Source organism: Bubalus bubalis, chromosome X (assembly GCF_019923935.1).
Source record: "Bubalus bubalis isolate 160015118507 breed Murrah chromosome X, NDDB_SH_1, whole genome shotgun sequence".
Classification (NCBI taxonomy): domain Eukaryota; kingdom Metazoa; phylum Chordata; class Mammalia; order Artiodactyla; family Bovidae; genus Bubalus; species Bubalus bubalis.
Window position 1 is genome coordinate 49,923,581 of NC_059181.1, and position 9,416 is coordinate 49,932,996.

Sequence of the window (9,416 nt, forward strand, 5' to 3'; positions counted from 1 at the left end):
GGCCAAATAGGTAGAAACTGAATGATTTCATAATTTCTTTATGAATTTGATATAATTTAGAATTAATAATGGAGAAGGCAATGGCACCCCACTCCAGTACTCTTGCCTGGAAAATCCCATGGACGGAGGAGCCTGGTGGGCTGCAGTCCATGGGGTCGCTGGGAGTCAGACACGACTGAGCGACTTCACTTTCACTTTTCACTTTTATGCACTGGAGAAGGAAATGGCAACCCACTCCAGTGTTCTTGCCTGGAGAATCCCAGGGACGGGGGAGCCTGGTGGGCTGCCATCTATGGGGTCACACAGAGTCGGACACGACTGAAGCGACTTAGCAGCAGCAGCAGCAGCAACAGCAGAATTAGTAAAGGAAACACTTAAGCATTTTTAGGTATGTAGTTTGTATTCTGCTTTTTTTTTTTTTTTAAATTTGGAGACAGTTTGGTTTTGTGATTTTAGGGGGAAATTTTATTTCTATTCTATTTTATTCTCATTCTTCTCTTTTATAATATATACATTAATTTCTTAATTTTAAAATTGGTAGACAATGAATTTTACCAACCACTAAATTATTACTTTTTAATGCTGATGCACTTAACATTGATTAATAAACTATTTTACTGCTATTTTGGCAATATTATACTAATTTTTTCTTGTTTCATATAGACACTTCATAATAAGATCATTATCCCCCTTCAGAATTGACCCAGACCTTGAAGGAGGGTTCCGAGCCTTGTTACAGCTAATTCCTTCCCAAGAGTCAGCCTATCAGTTCCCTCATCCCTTTGAATATGTACATGAAGGAGTTTTAGGGTAAATAGACAATTGGAAGCAGTCAACAGCAGTAGGAAATCAAATAGCCAAGCTCACTAGCATCAAACAGCAGGGGGTATCAACTATGTCAGTGGGACTCACAGAACCCAGAACTTCTGACACTGCACATTAAGTTGTGAGGATATTGTCCTTGCATGTACTATGGCTCTATCTTTCTGTAGGTATAAAGGTCTGTTCTGGCATGGTTTGAGAGGCCTCTGCATAGAGATTAAGTGCTAAGGCAGCAGTCTTTTAAGAGGAATATATCATTTACTTAAGTAGAAAATTTCTAGGAAACTGTCTTTTAAATATTATTTTGTGTTTTTTTAATGAAGTATTTTATAAACTACAGAAAGATTTTCAACTTTTTGTTTATATATATTTTTTCTATTTTTCAGAAATAAGGGATTTTTTTTTTGTCTTTAGACTTTTGGGCACATTTTTATTTGCATTATATTTTAAAAGTTTAATTTATCTTTTGATATTTTAATTATATTTTGATATATTTTTATTTGCTTATTCGTTTTTTACTTATTAGTTAATTTACAACTGTCACCATAAACCTATTATCCAGCCTGAGAATTAGAACATTAACAGCAATTATTATCTGCCTATGATGACCCCTCCCTCTCATAAACTTTGTCCCTTGCCTCCTCCAATCCAAGGTATGTTTATCATGAATCTTGTGTTATAATTCTCTCCCTTTATTTTAAAAATTAAGATGAAATTCACATAACATAAAATGAACAAGTTTAAAATGTACAAGTTATTGGCATCTAATACATACACAATGTGTGCAGCAATCACCACTATCTAGTTCCAAAAATTTTTATCATCACAAGTGGAAACCCCATACCCATTAAGCAGTTGCTCCTTAGAGTGGCCCACATTCTTTGGCTCATAGCCATGCCACAACAACCCCTGCTTCCATCATCACATCTCCTTCTCTCTGTTTCTGTTGATACATTACTTTCTCTGACTCCCAGCCTCCTGCTTCCTTCTTGTAAGGACTCTCCTGGTAACATAAGGCCCAGCTTGATAATCCAGAATAATCTCATCACCAAATCCTTAACTTAATAACATCTTCAAAGTCTCTTTTGACATGTAAGGTAAGGTATTCACAAGTTCCTGGAATTACAATGTGGACATATCTCTTGTTGTCATTCACTTGTTAAGTCATGTCCGACTCTTTGCAATCCCATGGACTGCAGTATTCCAGGCTTCCATGTTGTTCACTATCTCCTGGAGTTTGTTCAAACTCCTATCCATTAAGTTGGTGATGCCATCCAACCATCTCATCCTCTGTCTCTCCCTTCTCCTCCTGCACACAATCTTTCCTAGTACCAGGGTCTTTTCCAATGAGTCAGCCCTTCGCATCAGGTAACCAAAGTATTGGAGCTTCAGCTTCAGCATCAATCCTTCCAATGAATATTCAGAATTGATTTACTTTAGGATTGACTGGTTTGATCTCCTTGCAGTCCAAGGGACTCTCAAGAGTCTTCTCCAGCACTATAATTAGAATGCATCAATTCTTTGGACTCAGCGTTCTTTATGGTCCAACTCTCACATCCATACATAACTACTGGAAAAATCATAGCTTTGACTAGACAGACCTTTGTCAGCAAAATGATGTCTCTGCTTTTTAATATGCCATCTAGGTTCGTCATAGCTTTTCTTCTAAGGAGAAAGCATTTTTTAATATCATGGCTGCAGTAACCATCCACAGTGATTTTCGAGCCCAAGAAAATAAAATCTGCCACTGTTTACATTTTTCCACCACCTATTTGCCATGAAATGATGGGACTGGATGCCATGATTTTAGTTTTTTGAATGTTGAGTTTTATTCCAGCTTTTCCACTCTCCTCTTTTACCCTCATAAAGAGGCTCTTTAGTTCCTCCTCATTTTCTGCCATTAGAGTGATATCATCTGCCTATCTGAGGTTGATGATATTTCTCCCAGCAATCTTGATTCCAGCTTGTGATTCATCCAGCCCAGCATTTTGCATGATGAACACTGTATAGAAGTTAAATAAGCAGGGTGAAAATATATAGCCTTGACATATTCCTTTCCCAATTTTGAACCAGTCTGTTGTTTCATGTGTGGTTCTAATTGTTGCTTCTTGACCTGCATGTAGGTTTCTCAGGAGGCAGGTAAGGTGGTCTGGTATTCCCATTTCTTTAAGAATTTTCCAGTTTATTGTGATCCACACAGTCAAAGGCTTTCATGTAGTCAATGAAGCAGAAATTTTTCTGAAATTCCCTTGTGGACATCTCTGGGGGACCATTATTCAAGCCTAATAGAGATGGCATCCTGGCCTCCAAAGATTCATATCTATCCCAAATGCAAAATACATTAATCACAAACCAAGGTTCCCATGTTTCAAAAGCATCAACTCAAGTGCAAAATTTAGCATCCAAATCTCAATAGCTCAAGGGTCTCAAGTCTCATCATTTAAATCATCTAAATTTGGTACAATTGAGGCTCTGGATTTTACCAATCCTTGGACAGAATTTATCTCCATCATAGACTTATTAAACTGGAAAAGAAGTTGTCTGATTCCAAAAAACAATGCTGGAAGGGACATAGGACAGTAGTTAAAGACATTCCCATTTAAAATTGAAGAAAACGGAAGGATAAAAGGAGTCATCAGTTTGGGGCAGTGTTCTGCCTATAGAACTTTGGGAATCCAAGAGCCTTCTTTTATTTTATCCTTTATCCCCTTCAGCCCAAGATGGCAATGTGTCTGCTGGTATAATATTAATCTCAAGAATTTTTTGAGTTACCTGTTTATGTCATAGAGAGCCACTGCCTTAGATAGTCTTTCATAGATTTTTTTCCTGGATAATTCCATCTCTGTTCCTGATTTCTGCTGAGATAGGTGAGGACATTCATGAATCTAATACAAAATTTCTTCAAAGAGCTCTCTCTGTGATTGAATACTCTGAATTTTTGATATTTTTAAGGCATAGAAAAAGGTTTTCCAGCTATACACTTGGCTTCCTCACTGGTGGACACTTTACACTGATTGTGCCTCCTATGTTTATCATCCTTTGCAGTCTGGATAGAATTTCCAAATCATCAAGTCTGGTTCCTTGAGACTAAACTGGTGTCCCCTCAATTTATCTTTTCCTCTATCATTTCACTCTAAGCAGCAAGAAGAAAACAAGACACTCCTTGAATAATTTCTTTGGAAATGTCCTCCACTAATTTCAATTTCCACATAACTACATGATATGATTCAACTAAGCTCTCTGCTAATGTAAAACAAGAATCACTGAGCAAAAATGATATAAATTGGACAGAATGCATTTCCTCTAAGAATCAGGAACAAGACAAGAATGCCCTATTTCACCACCTCTGTTCAATGTAGTGCTGGATATTCCAGCCAGAGAAATTAGACAAGAAAATAAGTTAAAAGAAAATCAAATTGTAAAGGAAGAAGTGAAATCATCTTTGTTTGCAGATGACATGATTTTATATGTAGAAAATCCTAAAGATTCCACAAAAATGTAGAGCTAATAACAAAGTTATAGGATATAAAATCTGCATTCAAAAATTAGCAAGTAAGAAAAAAATTCCATCTACAGTAGAACTAAAGAGCAAAAAACTAAAAATAAACCTAACCAAGGAAGTGAAAAACTTGTGCAGAGTAAACAACAACAACAAAATTGCTAAAAGAAATTAAAGAAGACATCAAATCATGTAAATACATCTCTTATTCATGGATTGGAAGATAATAATATCTATATTAGGGTTCTCCAGAATAACAGAATCAACAGTATATATATGTATATATGCAGTCTGTCTATCTACCTACCTACCTATCTATCTTTCTAACTCTCTATCATTTATCTATCAAGAGAAAGAAGGGGGAACAATTTAGCTTAAAGAATTGGTTTACAAAATTTTGGAGATTTTGTAAGTCCCAAATCTTCAGGGTAGACCAGTAGGCTGTATACCAAGGGAAGAGTTTCAGTTCCAGTGTGAAAGCAGTCTTCTGGTATAATTCCTTACTTAGGGAAGGTTGGTCTTTCTCTTTAATGCCTTCAATCGATTGGTTAAGTCTTGTCTATACTATGAAGGGTAATTTGTTTTACTCAAAGTCTAGCAATTTAAGCATAAATCTTATCTAAAACATACCTTCACAGAGACATTTAGAATAATCCTTAATCAAATATCTGGGTATTGTGGCCTAGTCAAGTTGATACATAAAATTAACTGTCACACTACCCAAAGTGACTTATAGATTCAATGCAATCTTTATCAAAACTCCAGCAATGTTTTTGCAAAAATAGGAAAATCCATCTTAAGATTCATAGAGAATCTCAACGGACCCTGAATAGCAAAAATAATCTTGAGAAAGAAAAACAAAGTTGGAAGACACATTTCTGATTTCCAAAACTCATTAGAAAGTACTACACATCTAGTTTATCTATTCATCTACTGAAGGACATGTAAGTTCTTTCCACCTTTTGGATACTGTGAATAATACTGCTCTGAACATGTGTGTACAATTATCTTTCTGAGTCCTTTCTTTAAATTTTTTTGTGTATGTACCTAAAACTGATATTGCTAGATTATACAGTAAATCTATGTTTAATTTTCTGAGCAATCATCATGGAATTTTCCACAGTGGCTGTATCATTTTACTTTCCCACCAGCAGGGCACAAAGATTCTACTTTTTCCACAACCTCATCTATATTTTTTATGTTCTGCTTTAAAAAACAAACAAACAAACAAACTGCCACCCTACTGTGTATGAAGAGGTATCTTATTGTGATTTTGATTTTCATTTCCTGCTTCCCTCGTGGCTCAGAGGTTAAAGCATCTACCTCCAATGCGGTAGACCTGGGTTAGATCCCTGGGTCAGGAAGATCCACTGGAGGAGAAAATGGCAACTCACTCCAGTACTCTTGCCAGGAGAATCCCATGGAGGGAGGAGCCTGGTAGGCTACAGTCCATGGGGTCGCAAGGAGTCAGACACGACTGAGCGACTTCACTTCACTTCTTCACTGATTAGTGAGGGCTTCCCAGGTGGCACTAGTAGTAAAGAACCCACATGCCAGTACAGGAGACATAAGAGACGTGGGTTTGATCCCTGGGTCAGGAAGATCCCCTGGAGGAGGAAATGGCAACCCGCTCCAGTATTCCTGCTTGGAGGATCCCAGGGACAGAGAAGCCCGGCAGGCTACATTCCATAGGGTTGCACAGAAGCAGACATGACTGAAGTGACTTACCACCACCACCACTGATTAATGATGTTAAACACCTTTTCATATACTTATTGGCCATTGGTACAACTAAATTGAAGAAATGTTTATTCATGTCTTTTGTCCATTTAAAAAATTGGGCTATTTGCCTTTTGTTCTTAAGTTGTATGTGCCCTTTATATACTATTAATATTAATGTATTATCAGATAAAGGATTTGCAAATATTTTCTCCAATTTTGTGGTTTGACTTTTTATTTTGTTGATAGTGTCCTTTGGTGTACAAAGTTTTCCAGTTTGATGAAGTATATATTGTTTTGGTGTGACCTATACTTTGTTGTCATATCCAATAAATGGTTGCTAAATTCAATGTCATGAGGCTTTACCACATTTCTCCTCTAAGCATTTTATGATTTTATCTCTTATGTATAAACCTTTCATTCATTTTGAGTTAATTTTTGTTATATGGTGTCAGGTAAGAGTTCAACCTCATGTTTACACGTAGATCCTCAATTTCAGAGCATTATTTGAAAAGTCTCCAATGTTCATTGCAGCACTATTTACAATAGAACATGGAAGCAACCTAGATGTCTATCAGCAGATGAATGGATAAGGAAGTTGTGATACATATACACAATGGAATATTACTCAGCTATAAAAAAGAACACATTTGAGTCAGTTCTAATGAGGTGGATGAAACTGGAACCTATTATAAGAGTGAAGTAAGTCAGAAAGAGAAATGCCAATACAGTATATTAATGCATATACATGGAATTTAGAAAGATGGTAATAATGACCCTATATGCAAGAGAGCAAAAAAGACTCAGATGTAAAGAACAGACTTTTGGACTCTGTGGGAGAAGGTGAGGGTGGGATGATTTGCGAGAATAGCAATCAAACATATATATTACCATATGTAAAATAGATGATGACCAGTGCAGGTGTGATGCATAAAGTAGGGCACTCAAAGCCCGTGCTCTGGAACAACCCAGAAGGATGGGGTGGGAAGGGAGGTGGGAGGGGTGTTCAGGATGGGGGGACACATGTACACTAATGGCTGATTCATGTCGATGTATGGCAAAGCCACCACAATACTGCAAAGTAATTAGACTTCAATTAAAATAAATAGATTAATTAAAAAAGAAAAAAAATCATTTTAAAAGTCTCTTTCTTCATTTAATGTTCTCAGCTCCTTTTCTGAAAAGCATTTGACCATATATTAATATATAAGGGTTTATTTCTGGTTTTCTGTTGTATTCCAGCTTGGTGTGTCTTTATGTCAGTACCGCACTCCTTTTATTATTATAGTTTTGTAGTAAATTTTATAACCAGGCAGTATGAGTACTCCAATTTTTTTTTCAATATTTTTTTGGGGAAGTTTAGATTTCCTTGCTCTTTTATATGAAATTTAGGATGGATGTTTATATTTCTGCAAATGTCATTGGTATTTTGACAGGGATTGCATTAAATCTGAAGATTGCTTTGATTAGTATGGAGTAGATAATAATATTGTCTTTCAATATGACCTTCACCAAAGTTCTGTTTCTCTGGAGGACACTAAAACAGATGCATTACATTGTTCGATTTTCATATGTTAAACCACTCTTGCATTCCATGGATAGATATCACTTGGTCATGGTATATAATCCTTTGGCTATGTGGCTGAATTCAATTTGCTTGTATTTTTAAGGGTATTTGCTCAATATTCATAAGAAATATTGATCTGTAGTTTTCTTTCTTGCACTATCTGACTTTAGTATTGGAGTAATGCTGGTCTCATAGAATGGGTTAGGAAGTGTGCTCTCCTATTCAATTTTATGGAAGAGTTTGAGAAGGATTGGTGTTGCATTTTATTTAAATGTTTGATACAATTCTCCAATGAAGCGACCTAGTCCAGGGCTTTTCTTTTTGGGGAGGATTTTAGATTAGTGTTTCAATATCCTTAGTCATTATGCATATACTGAGATTTTCTATTTCATCTTGATTCAGTCTTGGTAGTTAATGTGTTTCTATAAATTTGTCAATTTAACCTAGATTTTTCTCTTTTTTTTTTTTTTTTTTGCATAAAATTGTAGTGCCTACTTATAGTCCCTTATTTCTATAAACTTAGTAGTAGTATTCTTATCTACATTTCTGATTTTACTTCTATGAGTGTTGTCTCTTTTTTAAGTCAGTGTAGCTATTGGTCTTCAATTTTGTTGATCTTTTTGTTAAACCCAAATTTTAGTGAACCGTGAACTTCCTGATGTTCAAGCTGGTTTTAGAAAAGACAGAGGAACCAGAGATCAAATTGCCAACATCCGCTGGGTCATGGAAAAAGCAAGAGAGTTCCAGAAAAACATCTATTTCTGCTTTATTGGCTATGCCAAAGCCTTTGATTGTGTGGATCACAGTAAACTGTGGGAAATTCTGAAAGAGATGGGAATACCAGACCACCTGATCTGCCCCTTGAGAAATCTGTATGCAGGTCAGGAAGCAACAGTTAGAACTGGACATGGAACAACAGACTGGTTCCAAATAGGAGAAGGAGTACGTCAAGACTGTATATTGTCACCCTGCTTATTTAACTTCTATGCAGAGTACATCATGAGAAATGCTGGGCTGGAAGAAACACAAGCTGCATTCAAGATTGCCAGGAGAAATATCAGTAACCTCAGATATGCAGATGACACCACCCTTATGGCAGAAAGTGAAGAGGAACTAAAAAGCCTCTTGATGAAAGTGAAAGAGAGGAGTGAAAAAGTTGGCTTAAAGCTCAACATTCAGAAAACGAAGATCATAGCATCTGGTCCCATCACTTCATGGGAAATAGATGGGGAAATAGTGGAAACAGTGTCAGACTTTATTTTTTGGGACTCCAAAATCACTGCAGAGGGTGACTGCAGCCATGAAATTAAAAGACGCTTACTCCTTGGAAGGCAAGTTATGACCAGCCTAGATAGCATATTGAAAAGCAAAGACATTACTTTGCCAACAAAGGTCCATCTAGTCAAGGCTATGGTTTTTCCTGTGGTCATGTATGGATGTGAGAGTTGGACTGTGAAGAAGGCTGAGCTCTGAAGTATTGATGCTTTTGAACTGTGGTGTTGGAGAAGACTCTTGAGAGTCCCTTGGACTGCAAGGAGATCCAAGCAGTCCATTCTGAAGGAGATCAGTCCTGGGATTTCTTTGGAAGGAATGATGCTAAAGCTGAAACTCCAATACTTTGGCCACCTCATGCGAAGAGTTGACTCATTGGAAAAGACTCTGATGCTGGGAGGGATTGGGGGCAGGAGGAGAAGGGGACGACAGAGGATGAGATGGCTGGATGGCATCACTGACTCGATGGACATGAGTCTGAGTGAACTCCGGGAGTTGGTGATGGACAGGGAGGCCTGGCGTGCTGTGATTCATGGG